Source organism: Cetorhinus maximus, chromosome 21 (genome assembly GCF_964194155.1).
Source record: "Cetorhinus maximus chromosome 21, sCetMax3.hap1.1, whole genome shotgun sequence".
Lineage (NCBI taxonomy): Eukaryota > Metazoa > Chordata > Chondrichthyes > Lamniformes > Cetorhinidae > Cetorhinus > Cetorhinus maximus.
Genome location: NC_135899.1, coordinates 68585829 through 68604973, shown reverse-complemented (window position 1 = coordinate 68604973; position 19145 = coordinate 68585829). Strand labels below are relative to the sequence as shown.

Sequence of the window (19145 nt, the reverse complement as noted above, 5' to 3'; positions counted from 1 at the left end):
AAAATACTTCACAGGCAACTCAGTGGCTAAAGGTAAATCAGTATTCATGGGAAATTGTGAAAGAAGGTCTGCATCTGCATGTTCTGCTGACTTACAATATTCAATATCATTCTGATGGCTAATTCCATCATTTGGTCCTTCTTGCTTAATGACGACTTTGTGCTCTTAGCGCTTGCTCAATGTCACACGTACTCTTACTGATCCCTGCTGTTACTAATTAGGCCCAGTTTAACCACATTTATTCCTTCCCATCAGGGAGACTTTGTTCTCTTACTATTGCCAATGGTAAGTGACAGGCTGCATCATTGTATTCCACAACACTAACACTGGAATGCTTTTATTGGAATAACTAGTTAGTTTCATGCTAGTTTTGTATAAGGTAATGTGAGTGAAGGATTTCTTGTACCCTCCTGAGATAACAGATACTGCTGCACAATTAAAGAAAGTTGAGAGTTTCCAACTTTCATTTTTTTTACCGTGGGTGCTGGAATTATATCTTCATCCATTTTAATCTCATCTTCCATGAGCTGTTTCTCTTGCCCTGGCTCAGTACAACTCTTATCTTCCTGCTCGATAACATCACCTTCTGTTTCCACATGTATCACATGCGTATTCAAGGATTTCCAGACTGATGAATTAGAGTTAGATCTACCTCGACCTCAACCTTGTGCATTGCTGCCACCTGGAGCTTTGCTGTTTCCTCTATTCCTGCACACTGTCTGGGTATGACTGACTTTCCCACAGGCCTAGCACCTTGACTGGAAATGGGGGCATTTAAATGGTTGGTGACTACCATAGCTTCTAAATGTCTGACTCTGAGACTGTGAACTTGGCTGCTGTGACCTGGATCTTGATGAAGTCTGGTGGACCTCCCCTGCCAGCTCAGGAAAACAACTAACTTGCATTTTGAACTGATCTCTTTCACAAACCTCATCACAGGCCTCTTTCAATATCAGATTATTGCCTTTTCCCAAAAGCAAGGCCTGGGCTATATTGTTCCGTATGCCTCCTGTGAATGTGTCTCTAAGGTTGCCTTCTAAGTTTGCACCATACGCTGGGGCAAGAGAATTTCTTTAATTCGAGAATGTAATCTGCAACAGTCTCACTTGGCAACTCCTTCCTTTCATGGAATGCAACTCTCAGTGCAATCTCCTTCTTAGTCAAGCCATAATACGAATCCAGAAACTCTAATTCAGAATAGTCCATCGCACTGGTGTCTTGTGGCCAACATTGGTTAAAAACGACATCAAAAGCATCTAATCCCTCATGTTGAGGAAAGTATTTACTTTATCCTCACCTCCTATTTTATTCGCTTTCAGCCAAATGTGCAATCATTGCTCGTGGTACCCCAGTTCTTTTTGTTAGGGTTGAATTCCCCCATTGTTCCCAAATATGCCTTTGGTGCCATTTTTGCCAATTACGAACCATGCTGACTCACTGTGCAAATTAATATGACCTGCACGTGCACCAATCTTTCAAATTGCGCAAAATTCCTCAAAATCAACTTAGGGGTTCCAAAAATGAATCAATGTTCTTCGGCTGGGATTTTCCAGTTCCATCGTGGCGGGACCCACCGCGGGAGATTCAGCGGCCCAGCCAAACATCCTTCGGCAGGACCGGACGATCCTAGCAGCAGGCAGAGCCGGAAAATCTCACCCTTCATCCCTTAAATTTTCCTCAAATGAAACGTAAAAGAAAATTCCATCAAAGGAATATCCCATGAATATTGCGCTGAGTAAGCACATGCTCAACTGGCAGCCATTATTTTTTTTTAATCGTTCATGAGATGTGGGCGTCGCCGGCTAGGCCACCATTTATTGCCCATCCCTAATTGCCCTTGTTCAGAGGGCATTTAAGAGTCAACCACATTGCCGTGGGTGTGGAGTCACATGTAGGCCAGACCAGGTAAGGACAGCAGATTTCCTTCCCTGATGGGGAACCAGATGGGTTTTTACGATAATCGGCAATGATTGTATGGTCATCATCAGACTTTTAAATCCAGATTTTTATTCAATTCAAGTTTCACCATTTGCCGTGGTGGGATTCAAACCCAGGTCCCTAGAGCATTATCCTGGGTATCTGGAATACTAGTCCAGTGACAATACCACTATGCCACCTAACTATACACCTCCTCAACAGAGAAGGCAATATAACAAACTGCTCAGATCTTGCAATTTATGTTACCCTTCATCAGAACTCTGAAGGTCAGCCAGGTAACTCTAGGTAAGTGTATCACTGCAGCAAGAGGTGGAAAATGGAGTTTAGATGCAGACTAGGCATGATATAATCAGAACAAGTTCTAGAGCTGAATGTCCTACTCCTGTTTGTACATCCTTATGCGTTTGCTGCTTACTCAATAAACCAGGTTACAATTGGGATTGGTTAACTCCCAATGCCTCCAGGGCGGGTAAGTAACTTAGTCAATTTAAACTGCCCAACTGCCTGCTGTGTCCCCTCCCCCCACCTTCTTTCTTATTTATCTGTAACAAAATGAACCTTCATAATTTAAAAATGAAGTCACAGCCTCTCATCTGGGTTAACACAAGTGATCTATGTTTGCAGCCAACGTATATTAGTGTTTGTACCCAAACTCTTCAAAATGCAATATATATAATTTGGCAGGATATTTCATATTAGAAAAATGCAGCAAGTGTGACTGTGGCAATGCACATGGAACAATGGTAACTTTCTTTAACAGCAATGGAATGGTGATATACAATGTCACCAGAGTTTGAAAATGTTCTTTGGATATTAGTTAAACCTTTGGAGATTTGAAATAAATTGCTTTAACACAACAGTAGCTGCACTATTTCTGACAGCAGTATGCGGCTGACAGCTTTTAACCAAACTCTCCGAGAAACAGGATCTGCAGTTTAGCATCTGGCACCTGCTCCGAGTAATCACACGACAACACAGGATAATAAAAACTTACAGCTGTTGCTGCCTAGAATCACTGTGTCCCACTGTGGCAACTAGCAAATGTTGCTCGACCTAAATCACTCTGGATTTGAGAGACACAGGATAAGTTTACTGTTTCTGCTCTGCCCTACCTACGCCTGTTGTTCAAAACCATCAGATAGGAAAATCTATACCTGCCAAGTACCCTCACGGATGTTACTGGCATCTCCAGGCGTGTGACCCCTTCCCTGTTCTGCATGCTGGAACCTTTCTGCATGCCACAGTGATGTGTTTTTTTTTAACCCAGCCTTTCCCCTGATACAAATTTGAACAGGCAAAAGAAAATACCATGATTCAAGTACTACACCTTTAGACACAATGAATGCTTCCTGCACCACACACAGACTTGTAAAGGGGCCCTTGTGCCCGCACCTGCAGGACAAAAGAAATTGGAAAAGAGAAAGGGAAAAAGACTGGCATTTATAATAGTGCTTTTCATGACTGCCAGATATTCCAAAACACTTCACAGCTAATGTCCACTTTTTAAAGTGTAGTCACTGTCGTGATATAGGAAACATAGCAGCTAATTGACACACAAGCTCCTACAAACTGCAACATGATACTGACTAAATAATGTTTGTATGATATTGATTGAGGCATAAATACTGACCAGGGCGCTAAGGATAACTCCACTGCTCTTCTTTGAAATAGTACCATGGGATCTTTTACATCCACTTGCGAGGGTAGACAGGGCCTCGGTTTAATGCCTCATTTCCGACCGTGCAGCACTCCTTCAGTACTGCGTTGCAGTGCCATCCCAGATTCTTGTGCTCAAGTCCTGAAGTGGAACTTGAACCAACAGCCGCGTAACTCAGAGGGGAGAGTGCTACCAAATGAGGCACAGCTGACTTTGCCGTGAAATTGGCTTCATTTCAGTTCCTCAGCCACAAACTTAGCGCTGCAGCACCCGAAAGGTAGTGGGGGGGGTCAGAATTCTGTACAGCTCAGATGAGAACTTAAAACAAAGTAGGACTGCATACCACCAATTAATCAATAACCCTCCCACCTAATCAGAAAAATATCCAAAAATCAGGAAGGATTATCAGCCTAGGATCAAGTAACAGTACATAAATTTAATCATTCACCTTCTGGACGTGGTTGTGAATTTAGTGACGAACAGGAGCTTCTTGAGTAATTATTAGTGGCCAACTTACACTGTACTGGCTGCGGACTCAGAGGAAGCAGTTTGCTTATTCTTCTTCACCAGGGAATGATAAGTCCCACCAAGCCAATGAGGAGAGAAAACAACTAGAAAATGGACAGGGACAATATGGTTCTTCTAATAAATTCTATCAATAATAATAATTAACCTTCTGCTGTCCAAGAAAAGGAGACAGGCTTCAGGGCCCTCAACCCCCTGCTGATTATGTAAGTATTTTATATTAATTTATGAGTCTATTTTAGATGCTGTGATTTCCACCACTTTGGAATCACGTGTCTTTACAAATGATGAGCACATTTTTTTTTTCTGATCACTGGTAGTTTTTTTTTTACCTTAGCCAGCTGTGGTTTAGCGGTTAAATTTTCATCAGTGTATTTTGAAGAATGAGCAACTTCTTTTGCTGGAAAATCCCTACTACCTCTCAAGAAAGCAACTAGGCCTTTTGTTAGAGTTAGAGAAGCATGGGTTGTGTCTTTTCACTGAGCATGGTTTCTTTTTGGTTGAAGATGTTCCACACCACAAATACATACTTCTTTACATTCCATAGCCTGGACATTCATATGGGCATATGAAGAAGTACGTAACTCTGGGCAGAGTCAGACACCAAGATTTGGAGATTTCTTGCTTTGTCTCTTGGAACCATTTCATAACTAGATGAAACTGTGTCAAGAGTGCAATCAATTTTTAAAAACCTGTATAAAAGGACTCTACACCCCGCAGGCAACCCCAGGACTGAGGGTATAGAACAGCGAGTAACAGACAACAAATGCACATATGAACAGGGTTTGAAGTAACAGTAGACTGACAGAGAAACAAACCCAAAAGTTGGTAAGAAAAGTAAACTTTCCTTTAGAGGGGTTAACTTCTGAAACTCCTACAGCAAGGTTAGCCATTTTTAAAAGACTCACCTTAAAACTGGTCAAACAGTCATGTCCAAGGATAAATAATTCTTTTAATGAATGCGGTTTTCTGATATGCTCCAGACGCGCTACTTTTTAAAGGCTATGGTACAAAAATGTTGCCAGTGACTATTAATCCTGTGGCAAGTTGCGCAGCAATACTGGACATGTAATATTCCCTTTATTACCACTAACTACAGTCGAAGGGCAACATGCTGTGGAATGGCAAAAGGTATGCTATCAAACAAAAATTAATTTAAAATTAGTTTTAGTGCTGTGCACTGTTACAGTAGCATCAGAGTATTAGGAGGAGTTCCCTGAGGTTTCAGCCTGGGGAGAGGGGGAAGAAGAGCTGATGACAAAACAAAAAAAATCTCCCAACTCAACCATCTCTTGGAAGAATTGAAAACTGTTTTGTCAGTTGCCGCATTTCAGCCACTTGTGAGAAAACCAGGAAGCTGGAAATAAAAGACAGTGATAACCACACATCTTCCAAATCCGCAAATTAAACTTTGTGCAAATAAAACTTCAGGGAAAAGTTGACACAAGAGCCGGGATTTTCTGCTCCCATTTATGGTGGGTATTATAGCAGGCGGGAGTGGAAAAGATCAGGAGGAGATTGCAAAAAATCGGTTTCATGTCGTCATAACGCCAGTTTGTGATCATCCGCAAGGTCAACTTATGGGGAGGTTAGCAAGATGCAGTTACCTTGTGTCAGCACCAATTTAAGAAAAAAAAATAACCCTTGAATTTGAATCTCATATGTTATATCTGCAGTCAAACTGGCAGAAACACTTGCACTACAAATACAGAGAAAACACACTAGAACACCACAATCCACATTTAGATGATACATGTAAAGATCAAACACAACTGAATATAGCAAACGTCAAATTTTCCCTATAAAACTTCTACATATTTACGTAATTAAATTTCACCATACTTGCCTTATAGCTCTAGGTGTAGATAACTTGCAAGATGGGATGCCAGCCTTAAAAATCATGCAAAGACACAACCTGATTTATTAAATTTTAGCAGTTCTCAGGTGATCGGCACAAGGTACAGTGGAATAGTCCGCCTCTGTGCCGCCCTGCACAATCGCACCTACTAATGATCGCCTCCTAATGACCAATCAATTGCATGTGCTGTTTAAGGAATCACCAACCAAAATGCATGGAAGGAGGACAACATGTGCCAAAAGTGAAAGCAACTTTAGTTGAGGAAAACATGGAAAAATCTGCACTGTGCAATTACACAATGTGATGAGCATCTAAGCAATAGTTAGCTAACAATGTTTAAATTCTTTCTCATCAAATGACCACAACTACAACTGCTATAACAGTTAAGGGTGATTAGGTTGCAATTTTGCATGGCTCTTTTAAAGAGGCAGATCATCATTCAAAAAAAATGTCCTGGAAGTCAAAAATTCAAAGCCAAACTGAGGAGCCTAAGATGGTGACAGTTATTGAGCCTGCTGTTAAGTGTCATTATAATAACTCAATTCACTGATAGCTAGGTTGAGACTGTTTCTAAACTTCAATTGTAACTTAAAACCCTTAACAGCTATCAGACAATGAAGATTCACTCGATGGTGCCAGTCCCCGTGTCTAGCCTGCATTTATAAATTGTCGAGGTGAAAGGACAGAATTCTACCACACTGTAATACCTAGCGCCTCTCGCCCTCACCCCTCCTCTGTTAGAGAAAAGTCCTTCATCTGCACTGTCTGGCCTGGATTCAAACCCAGGTCCCAGAGGAGAAGGAATAGTGTTCTAACTCAGTCTGTAGCCCAGTCCTGTGGACAGCTACGGTCTTGTACAAATTGAAAAATCGTACATATGACAAAGTACGTGGAAATGGCAGGATATTTTACAAGCTCCCGCTGACTGCAAAAGCCTCTTAAAAGGACGTAATAAATTGGAACCGTTTTCATTTCCTAATACAGTAATAATCATTTATCCCAGGCTCTGGTCTGTATAACACGTGGCATGTCTCAAAAGCTGTTTTTAAACTAATATTTGGGAAGTGAAAGTTTGTACTTCAGGGAAGAAAATTTGCATCAGTCAGGCCGTCTGGTTTAGTTCAAAACAGCTGCACATTTAAACCAAACCTAAAAAAGCAGCCACATTGTTAGAGGGACGAAACCAACTCCTAGTTCCAAGCAACCGTAAACTGTGGCTAAATGCAGCTGTTTGGTGCAAACTGCACCTACCACATTCCTTAACGAAACAAGGAGCTAGGAAGCAAACAGATCCTAGAGATTTCACATTTTTTATAAAATGAAAAATGGCCCCTTTTATCCTGAATCAGCCCCACCCTCAAAATATTTTGACTTGGAGGGTGGGGTGGGGGGGGGGTGGGGCGGTGGGAGGGGAAATCCTGCAAGATATTGAATCGGCATCAAAACATTTCTTTCATTAGGAAGCATGTTAGTATACACGACTCTCAACTGATCTCAGTGCAGCATTCTCTACACTTAGCAAAAATGCTTTAAACGGTTAATGACCACTCCCCACGGCCCCCAATCCACCCTCCCCAAAACATATGTTACAGGCACAACTAATTCAAATGAAAAAGATACGATCAAGTTGAAAGAGACATCGCTACAATATGGCAAATTTTACCTTTGCAGTTCCTTACTGCTCTTATTAAATACACTTCCAACATATCAATTGCAATTAATTGCCCTGTTCGTGAGAAAAAGGACAGCTCAATCCCATCTTCAGCTGGAGGCTTGCAGCAGAAGTTTCAGAGGGTGACCCCTTGAAGCCATTTTTAAAGTCACCCATCCTGTTGTGCGCTGCCAGTCGATTTCTGCTGTGTCATCGGTTTGCAGGGGACGAGAGAGAGAGAGAGGAAGAGAGAGGCAGAGGGGCAGAATGCTTCTATTTTCTGCATTCTGTTGGCTTGGGAGGGGCCTTGCTGCAACTCCCCCTCTCCCATTCATGGAATTGTTCCCAATGAACCTGATTCAGCACCTGTCATTAGCTGGAAACAGCTGACCAACCACAGCCTGTTCGGACACTGTCAGTCCTTTTGCTTGAACATTACCTCTCCCCTTCCCAACTGTCCTTCTTGAGCGCCTTCATCGTTCTTTCGCTGACTTGAAAATATCCTCTCTTTCCTCTCTCCTTGCAAAGTGCTGTATCCTCCAATTAAGGCTGAAGGCTGCAAACAGTCCACTAATCCTGACAGCAGTGATGAATATGCTGATGTTATAGGCCACGGAGACACGGGATAGTGCAAGGCAGAATCTCAGGATACAGTCAAGGCAGCTCTCCTTTCCTTATCATTACATTCTACTGCTGCTCATTCATAGAATGCAAAAGCTGTATCAGCTTTCCCTCCCCCCATCCTTTCCCTAGATCAATACCAACTCACTAGCAGCAAGAGGAAAAAAAACCTGACCTGAACAGCTATATGATAATGAATTTTTCTCTTCTCTCAATTAGCAAATAATACTGCCACATTGGTGCAAATTATGACAATAACCTTCACAAGCAGTCGCAAAGTCCAGGCAAGTTCTGTCTCCTGCATGGCACCTAGCCTATTTATCTCCCCCCTCAACTGCTTCATCTCTAAGCAAGGGCCGGTTATATTAGGATGACAGTTAATGGTCCCAGGACCCTGAATAAGTAATGGATTACGTGCTGAGGCTGCGTCTCCTACGTTTCAGCCATTACTGAAAGTGCTGCAGGTAATAACTCTTTAGTATCTCGTTGTGGTTTTTAGCGATAGACCAGAAATCAAAAGCTGGAGTTCTGCAACAGTATTAATGTGGATTTTAACCCGACTAAAGAAAAAACTATGGAAAAGCATCCCTTTTCCTCTCACTCGTTTGTAAATTCATTATTTTCAAAATCTACTATCCTTGCCGCTGATTGCCTGTGTGACTGTAATATTCAGTAAACTGTACACAATGGATTCTAGATATTGCCATTCTCGATCTCACAAAAAAAAGTGGCAGTGACAGGGTTTGACAACAGTCTGGTGCAGTTCTCCTCAGAGAAACATTCAAGACTCCCCCATTTGCAATAAATTCCCTATAAATAACTCAGTGAATCTTCGCTGCTGCAGTTTGGTGGCGATTTACATGCAGAGAGAACTTGTTTTCTTGCATCCGAGCCGGGCGAAAATAATAATAAAATGCATGTACACACAGATATATATATATTTTTAATGTATTCAATGTAAAGGAACAGACAGTAAAGGATATCATCAGACATGGAGCTCTATTGAATAGAAATAGGACTCCAGGCTGAAAAGTGCTGATCAGCAGGAAGCAGCAATGACACAGATGACTGTATTAGCTATGAGGACTGTATCAATTACAGCTAATGGTCAGCTCAGAGGCCTAGACTGCAGCAATCAGCAAGAAGTGTCTGGTAATGTTTTACGGGGGTGGAGGGAGAAAACAAAATTGTAGGCTAGAGAATGAAGCTAAACCCAAAAACAAACTGAGAAACTTTATATCTACGGGTGCAAAGAAGGGAAATTTCAATTTTCTACCCTGATCCCACACTGTTCTCTTGACAGTCTGTGTTTCACAACACTGTGAGAATAGGCTGAGGGTCAGCATAGTTGGATAATTAAACACTCCAGCCAAAATGTGTTACTTTTGCAAGGCTCTAGTTGGGCAGGGGATGAGGGTGGGGGGAGAGGGGGAGTTGGCTGATGATTGGTTACTGTAAGTGCAACATTTTAGCATAGGAAATTCCTGCACATGCTCCACCTTCAATTGATTTAGACCACAACTGTCACACTCCAGTCTTAAAACAAGCTGCCTGTCTGTAACCAGCCTTCTGCTAGGATGAGCTGCCCATTGCCAGCTGCCATAAAGCATATGTCCTTTTTTTTTATTCATTCAAGGGATGTGGGCGTTGCTGGCCAGGCCAGCATTTGTTGCCCATCCCAAATTGCCCTTCAGAAGGTGATGGTGAGCTGCCTTCTTGAAACTGCTGCAGTCCAGTCCAGTGATGTAGGTTCACCCACAGTGCTGTTAGGGAGGGAGTTCCAGGATTTTGACCCAGCGACAGTGAAGGAACGGTGATCTATTTCCAAGTCAGGATGGTGAGTGGCTTGGAGGGGGACTTCCAGGTGGTGGTGTTCCCATGTGTCTGTTGCCCTTGTCCTTCTAGATGGCGGCAGTCGTGAATTTGTAACGTGCTGCCTAAGGAGCCTTGGTGAGTTGCTGCAGTGCATCTTGTAGTTGAAACACATTGCTGCCACTGTGTGTCGGTGTTGGAGGGAGCGAATGTTTGTGGATGGGGTGCCAATCAAGCGGGCTGCTTGATACATGACACCACAAGATGACTGAAAACCGAAATGGATCAATGAGAAAAGATATGGAACTTTAATTTTACTGATCCTAATGCGAAAATTACAACTATTTTTAAGTCGATCTAAATAGATATAGTGAATACCACCTTATTTCATCCATGTTGACGATTGTTAGAGCAACTGGGCAGGTGGAATTACTTTAATTTTGGTGTCAGGAATCAAGGCTGGGAGCACAGGTGGTGTCTGAATTTCCTTACACTGAATCCTTAATCGCATCAATATTAAGCCAGTCCACACACTAAATTTGGAAATATCCACAGAGATTCAGCAATGGATGGCCAGTACACATACAAACCTTAGGGTGGAGGCCTTGTCTTTACAGCCTCATTAGTAGAATATTTGGAAAAGTGAGGTCTGTGGAAGTTTCTGCCATCTGGTTCAGTCTGAAACAAGGCCAGCTCTAACCAGCTGAACAGCACTAGTACTGCTCAGGACACACAGGCAGTGGTAAATCCAGGGGATATGTACAATGCATATTCAGAGCTAGTGTACATGCTCTCAAGATGGCAGCGTACCTAGGAACTTCTGACAATTCAGCATGTTTCCAGTCAAGTTCTGTGAGCACTGAGGCAACTAGTACAGTACTGAAATTTGTCTCTTTAGAAAAACATCTTCAAATCAGAAGCCTAATTTTTGAAGCACACTCCAGACGCCTGTTACATATTCAGGGAAACTACGTTTTCCCCCCTTTTACTCACCATTTTTTCTCCATCTCTTCCCAAAGACAGTATTAAACCCAAACAGCCAGTTTTCACCCAGAAGCGTTCATGGTGATGACTGACAGGCTGATCAACCATAAATGGCACACTGGAGTCTTTGCCTAATGTCCAACCAGCCACATCTGGCAAGAGTTCCTGTTAGTGGGCAGAAACAGGAATTCTGGCTATTATTCCCTTCCCCACCCAGAGTTGTGGAAGGGAAATTGAAGCAGTGAACTGGATAAAATTGGTGGCCCATTGCACAAGCCAGTTATTCATTTCAAAAGAAAACATTAGAAGTTTAGATCTTCTGCATTATTATAGATCTGTTCAATGTTGGTGATCAAAAAGATGCAATTGTGCTTCTTACATATCATTAAAACCATCATCACGGAAGTCAGAACTGGTGAGGAAGTTGTAGGGTGTCAATATTTAAAATTCCATTAAACCTCAAGCTCCCAATTTTAGCACCTATGTACTTTTGATCATTTACGTCGGTGATGATTTTATGTTCAATTAGTGACCCTTTAGAGACCGTTAACAGTCCTATGGACCAAGTAGATTGATTTTGAAACAATGTTGTTCATTAAAGTTTTACAAAATAGTAATATCTATGAAAGCCATAGGGCATGTCACAAAGCTGCAGAGCCCAAGTATTATGAAGAGAAGTAGACCACTTTTATATCTGTCTCTTTAACTCCCATAATGGGAGCACTATCCTTTGTTTGTAATCCTAGTAGGCTAATTGATAATACATCTTACCTATGGCCCTCCCTTCCCTTGCTCTAAGATCATTAATTTTCAGTGAAGTCTCATCTTTTCAGCATTTGCAACATCTCAAAATAAAGTGGTGGTAGGCTAGGTACCCTTTGGCAACACATTTGGGTGAGGTGTCCAAACTCTGGTCATGGTCCCTATGTGCCACCCCCACCCCCTGCCCGGGTGTCAAGCCAGCTTGAATTTCCATTATGTGCCCCTGGAACATTAAAGATGAAAAATTCCCTCCTAGAAGGAATAGAAGGGTGGAGCTTCAGTGGAGTTCCCCAATCACCCACAAGACATCAGCGGAAACCTTTGAGGAACAGTGAAAAATGCCTGTTTCTGCCACAGTAACAGAAAGACATTGGAAGAGCCCACAGAGTTGTTCCTGTTGAAGATCTTTATTGCTCATCAAAGGGCATCAAGGAGACTAAGAGGTGGTAACAGTTTTGAAAGATAAGACATCACTGCAAGATGATTCGACAAAAGGGATGCCTGCATTGATGGATAAAGAGTCTGACTGTGGGACATCAACTACAATGCAGATAAAATGATTTCAGCAGAAATTAAGTGGTCATTAATTTAACTCTGGTGGAAGTCTTCATATTTAGAGGGTTCCCTTGCAATGTCTTTCATCCCTGATGCAGTGTTAGGCTTCAAGAAATTGAAGCAAAGTATCACATTGAAGCCATTCAAGTGCTTGCATAAATGACCATGAATCCCTCAGCAATCAGGTGTAAGCACGGTAGTAAGATGAGTGACAGCACACAGGCCAATCCTGTACTGGGTTGAAGGGGATCAGATGCAATCACCAAGGAATGCTAACACAAGAATTAGACACAAGCATAACAACAAGGTACAAGGAAACACTAAGACTTACCTTAAAGTAGTCTGTTGGAGATCAGGCAAAATATTACATTCACCCCATTCAGCGATCTCCGTGTTCATGTCCTTCCACTTGTTATATAGACAGATACTTTCACTAATTATGTGATGTCCTTTAACTTCACACACCAGTGTTAAACCATTCCTATAAACAGCATTTTACGATGAGTCATTCACCAGTGAAATAGGGGAAGAACTGATTGGAGGAAGGTGAGTAGTAATATATTATACCAATCAGTGTAATATGTATAGATCTCTGCTAAAGGAATCTGACCTCATACTTTTCTTATTGAAATGAATGACAATATGACAACAGCTGTAGGCTTCGTTTGGAACAGTGATATCATGAGTAATGGTATGTATCTATTGAATTGAGTCGGCTCTTTGTGCCCGATATTTAAAGTACACCTTGCATAAGTAATGGGTCAATGAGTGCACGATGAAGACTGCAGTGTAAACTCACATTCAGGCTTATACCGTGACAGACAGGATACCAGATGTTAAAAACCTCAAAGAAGGTTAACCACAGCACGAATCTGACCACATCATTGTCTCTGGCACTGCATGTGTTCTCAGCAATGAGTACCCACACCACAATTGACTTCAGAAGTTACAAAAAGCTGTTTTTATTCAAGGAAAGTGATTATATTGTTCTGCTTTTGCTTTGTAAATAATATGATACAATATTTTATGTAACTTATGAACCCTGACATAATATGGGTTTGTCAGTTGTGCAATTGATAGCCGGTTGCGTTTGTGGTATCAATAGCACATCATACCTTAGCCTTTGTAGCCTTATTCATGTATGCCATAGTAAATATATTTTGTGCAGAGTTTTATGATGGTTGAAAATATTTTATAGGGTATTCTATTTAGAAATCATATAAGCCCTTTTAGAATGAGAGCAGAAGATCATGAAGTGCAGGTGGGGCACAGTGCTGCTCTGTTGAACTCTCCAGACAAATTTTGAAGGCTTCAGGATTTTTGCTTCTATCTTATAGGATCCAGTGAAATTCTATAGGACCATGCAAATGTAGGGAGTCTCGTCTCTAACTAATAAAAACAGCTTTCATGCTTTTTTTCCCCCCTGCTGTGGTGCAGAAATATTTTTGGATCGCTTTGCAAATTAACACTTTGTTGATGCAGGGGCCTACCCACTTCAAAGCAATCCAAACCAGCATGTATTTACACTTATTCATTAACTTGAATTTTTTTAAAATGGTTCTGTTTTTCTACAAGTTTATGAAATCCTTCAAGTGAATGCTTCCAGTGCTGAATAATGCACTGTAAGAAATCCAATCCCACAGATACTGCAATGATTGTTGGTACTGACAGGGTTAATAATGTTTGCAATGGCTGCGACAAACGGTAGGATAAAGATCTGAAACAATGCATAACCTTAAACTGGCCTTCCATGATATCCTTTACCTGGAGAATTGGGAAACCTTTGCCGCTGATATCTGTCATGTCAGATTTGAAAACCTTCAGACCTTCCAATGCACTGTTTGTGAGAAACGGGCACTGCGCAGCTGGTTATGTAGAGAAAAAGGAGAGCATCCCCAAAACATTCATATTTAGTGAGTTTTTGCTATGCAAAAGACAACCTTGACTGGGTAGTGTGTCTTGATTTCTTTTTTCCTTTTTAATAATTTTTTTTTTTCATTTGTTGATGATGAAATGCAATTCCTAATTAGGACTGGAACATTGTCTTGATGATGCAATACAACACACTGCAGTTTTAAAGAGGTAACACTTAGCTGGATGTGGTCTTTTCACCTGTTTTTATCTTTTTTTATATAAATCAAGTGGAGGATTTATCGAACTGGCTAAGCACATTTAATGCTTTACATTTCAAGTGTTTATCCCTGAGCTAATTAGCAGTTTGGATCCTGATGGGACCCACCTGCTCTCCTTTCTATAAGCTAATGTATGGTTTCATGAATAATTGTGTTATTCATGACCAACTGGCACTGCATGTTTACTCTTCATCAACACATTGTATACATTTCCTGGATATCTGTCACTAACCTAGCAACAAAAAATTCATGAGACCAATTCCGTCCAACTTTCAGTTTTCTTCAAGTTAGAGTTTTATATCTCTGCAATTGTCTTACTGTCATGCCTTGAAGGATGTAACTAATGCTGGAGTATGACTCCATTGGTTCTACCTGCAAGTTGGTACCTCATCGAAGGAGCCATTTTGCATCTGTGGGCATTGTCAATGTGGCGGGACATCGTAAGCTGAATTCTGTTGTAATACAATGTGCACACGAGCACATTTTGCTGCAGAAATCACTGCATCACAATTAGGAGTTGGCTGGCCAAATATAGCAATTGCAAGATTACATTGGCTCAATAATTACTTTAGTACAGACCAGAGACTGAACCTGAGATTTACCTGGTCCATGAAACTTAACTTACCATTGCACTGGGCAGTTAATTTACTAATTGGGGAAGCAAATAAAGATTGTTTGAATTGCTTTCCAGCTCTACTGTGACATGAAGCTTTTCCGTGTACATGCTTCTGTTGTGTATTTGGCAATAACCTGGTTCTGAATCTCAAGAGTATCTGCAAAATGAGACTGTGTTAATGATAAAAACCCTGCAAATGTACACTAGTGATCAGTTATGCACACAGAATTGATTCCTCAGTGCTCCCCCGAGTAATACCTTTTCACTTCTCTCAGAAACACTAAATATTTATGTATGGATATATAATGGCCAGTATCCAGATCACTGGGTTTCTGCTCTCCTTTATTGCTGCCCTGGGATTAAAAGGGCTTTCTTGTAGGAACAGAGCTTGACCCATGCCTGTAGAACACACAAGCCAGACAGAGCAAATGAGACAGGAAGATGTGTTTCCTAACTACTGCCCATTTCCGTTGCAATGCATGGGGCACTCAGAAAAGCTGGTGTTGGACCTATCTTCAAACTCCTGATGACTGGCGAGTCCTTGGGGGCAGGTCAAAGATATTAAGGTTGGGCTTATTTCAGATTTTAGAAGTTAGCTGCAACCAGAAGGTCCCAAACGTGTAGATTAGACAACTCTACAACTCTGAATTTCTTAATGCTAGCATCGGGCACTTTGGAGGTGACAGGCCATTCAGTGGCTTAGGACTGTTTAAAAAATTTGTGATCCCAAAGCTTAACTGGTGCTGCGCATTTCAACACACTTCCGTTTAGCACCCGGTATAAGGGACCAAAGAAAATTGTCCTAGTGTCTAAACATTGCCTAAGCTGTACACCACATAGTTGCTATGTAATTTCTGTAAAATATGCAGAGAAAATACATTTCTATATATTTATAGTGATATAATTTCACTAAACTCGCTACTTTAATTTGTATTCATCACCAGAGAAAATAAATAGCTTTCAATGCACATAAAGGTAAATATGATTGCAACATAATGTTAACATAAAGCTTTGTTAAACTCAACAACTTTCTTCCCTCCTCTCTTGGAACAAGCATTATAGTTTCTAAGTGTGCTTTGTATAGTTTCTTTGTATTGAACAGAAGATAAAATACCCCAGTGGAAAAGTGGACCTGGACATCTTTTCCATGGCCAGGGTTTTATGGCCTCTCCTGCCCGGCAGGATGTTATGGTCCTGCCGAACTGAATGAAGATTTAGATGACTCGCTGCAATTGCCAGGGGGAGACACGCCACGGCAGGGCTATAAAATCCTGGCCTATGTTTCATTCTCAAACTAAGGAGCTTCAAAAGTTTCAGAGCAATGTCTGTCTTATAATAACTAAAATCAAATCAAGTCTTTTATTAGCAATACTCCCTCTCTCATTGCATTATACTCCTTTCATCTGTTCTTCTTTGATATCCATATTCAGGGCTTTATAGACTAGCTTGTGTCTTGCAGTAAAATTTTCACCGATGAACTCTGGTCATTAGCCTTTCAAGCCGCAACAACAGTTCAGAGCAGGGAATCATCTAACTGCGTGCCCCACATTCCAAACTCATTTCAGGAAATGAAAATTTCTTTAATGGTATCAGAGTTAGTCTGGCATTGAAGTCACACTGTGTGCTACATTCCAGGTGTGGCCCCAATTTTTCAATTTTGTGTGACACAACCACCTCCATCCAAAAAACAGTTATTGTGAATGATTGTTGAAGTCACCACAACAGAAGTGACTGTCACAGTACTTTTACTATCAATGATTTCAGTCAAAGCCTTACTTTGCACTCTACAGAGGGATAGCAATAGTTTGGGTGAGAGGTATAGACTGATCCACCTTTGTGTGTGGCTGCATCAAGCTGTGCATAGACCCTCGGCATGCAAACACCAAGTGTCACTACGTACTGAGGTTCTACCTGTCCCCGGTGTTGCGAAGGATGGGTCTGGCCACGCTGCCGCGGAACACTCCAAGTAGTTGGACCGTGCCGTACCACCCGTCCCTCGTGGAAAAATTTTGCAGAGAAACACTTTTGGCCACAAGTCCATCAGGTAGTGGTCGGCATGTAATGTCCTAGAGTCCCTGCAGGAAAAGGAGGTAGTGGATCCTGTCGGATGGTTCCCCAAGCAGATTGTCAAAGTCATTTGGCAGAATGCCTCATCACCAGAACTTTCCAACAAGCACCAAGACACAGCTTGGCTGGTGGTGAGAAAGGCCCTCCCTGTCAGAACCTTCCTACACTCCAGGAGTCACACCCCCACCGCACATTGCCCTCGAGGTGGCTGTGGTGGGGAAGAGACCGTTGTTCACCTCCTTGTGGAATGTGCCTTTGCGAAGAAGGTCTGGAGAAAGATGCAGTGGTTTTTGTCGAGGTTCATCCCGAGCAGTTCTGTGACACAGGATTCTGTGCTCTACGGGCTGTTCCCAGGGACACACACCGAGACAAACACCAACTGCAGCTGGAGGATCATCAACTCTGTGAAAAACGCTGTTTGGTCTGCCCGAAACTTGTTGGTCTTCCAGTGCAAAGAGTTGTCCCCGACCGAGTGTTGCAGACTGGCACAGGCCATGGTCCAGGACTAGGTGCTGAGGGATGCACTAAAGCTTGGGGCAGCCGCCGCAAAGGAGCAATGGGGAAAGGTCGCTGTCTACGACCTTTCTGCCATAGTGCACCGTGGGGCTGGGAAAGGTATAGACCCCTCGGGCTGTATGACTCAGAAGGAATGTATGCAGTGAAAACTAGATGTGTCACAATTGTATTGAAGTACCTCAGAGTGCAACATGATCTATGTAGATAACTTGAATACCATTGCACTGACTGTAATGACCATGTTGAGATATCTGTAATGTTCATTGATTGTATTGAAGCACCTCATGATCTATATGGAAAAGTTGAGTCTGACTTCAGATTTTGTGATGGCCATTTTGAAATGTTTTGTATTGTTCTTTCAGATATTTTATGAATAAAGTATATTTTTCCAAAAATAAAAGAGAGTTATAGACTGATCCACAACCTTGGCGTTCAATCAACACTTTAGCCCCCTCACTTAGAACATCTAAGATCTTAATTGACTTTCAACCCATTGCACACTCCAACTTAACTGCACTCTCTTTTCATATATATCTAATCATTTATGAAGACATTCAGCTCATTTTGAACTTACATTGATTCCGGTTTGGCCAGTGGCAATAGATACAGCAGTGATGCCAGGGCTGCAACCTGAAACTGCACACTTCAACGGCACAATCATTTTTGTTTCAAAGCAATCCCAAGTAAAACAATTGTCCACACTGTTACCGTCCGCATGCAAATGACAGAATTTATACAAACAACTTTGACTGCGCCAGGCTAAACTGGGCAGTGTACAGTCATAGTGCTAAAGACAGAAAAGAAGAAAGAAAGTCAAACACTTCCGTGAAGCTGACATTACCTTATTCAGTTTTGTCTGGAGAATAATTCTGGGGCTGTTGTATCATTGGAGAAAACATTAGATCTTCATTCACTTTTAACCAATGACAAAAAGTAATTTTACAAACTCCAACTCAATGCACTAGTAAGGGCACGAGCATCTCCTTCAGCTGTCAGCGTCAACCTGTTTATCATCTTCTGCAGGATTCCATTAACCCCTGCACTGCTAAATTCTTTACACTTAGAAAATTTTGTTGATATGAACTGTATTACAAATTTCTCTGGAATGAACTCCAACTCATTGCTATGACTGGTTATTATAGAGGTGATTAAAGGGGAATAAGATCCATTTTTATGTAATATTGTAATGTTGTAGTGCACTGATAAGTTGAGTGTATCTGTAGAGCAATTCAATAATGGAATGTTGAAATCAGTTTATTAAAGCATTAGTGTGTGTTCTTATGAGAACCAATGGACATGCATGTACATATCTGCATGTACACACACGTGCATACATATATGCACACATGTATATAATGTGCCATGGCTCAATGTTAAACTCGCGCCTCTCAAATCAGAAGGTTGTGGGTTTGTTGAACTCCAGAGAACTGAGAACAAAAATCTAGGCTGAC

At 41.6% G+C, this 19145-nt stretch overlaps 1 long non-coding RNA gene across 5 annotated transcripts in view; it reads right to left on the bottom strand.

Moving 5' to 3' along the window:
• The window catches only part of LOC144695399 (uncharacterized), a 55085-nt gene extending 36359 nt beyond the window's left edge, over positions 1-18726 (bottom strand). For 2 of the 5 annotated variants that reach the window (XR_013579952.1, XR_013579954.1), the window contains exon 1: positions 18269-18497. This is a non-coding gene — a long non-coding RNA (uncharacterized LOC144695399). Of the gene's footprint in view, positions 1-7641; positions 7839-18268; positions 18498-18535 lie in introns of those variants that run through there. The other 3 variants (XR_013579955.1, XR_013579953.1, XR_013579956.1) reach the window with 2 other exon arrangements.
• Positions 18727-19145: the final 419 nt, after the last annotated feature.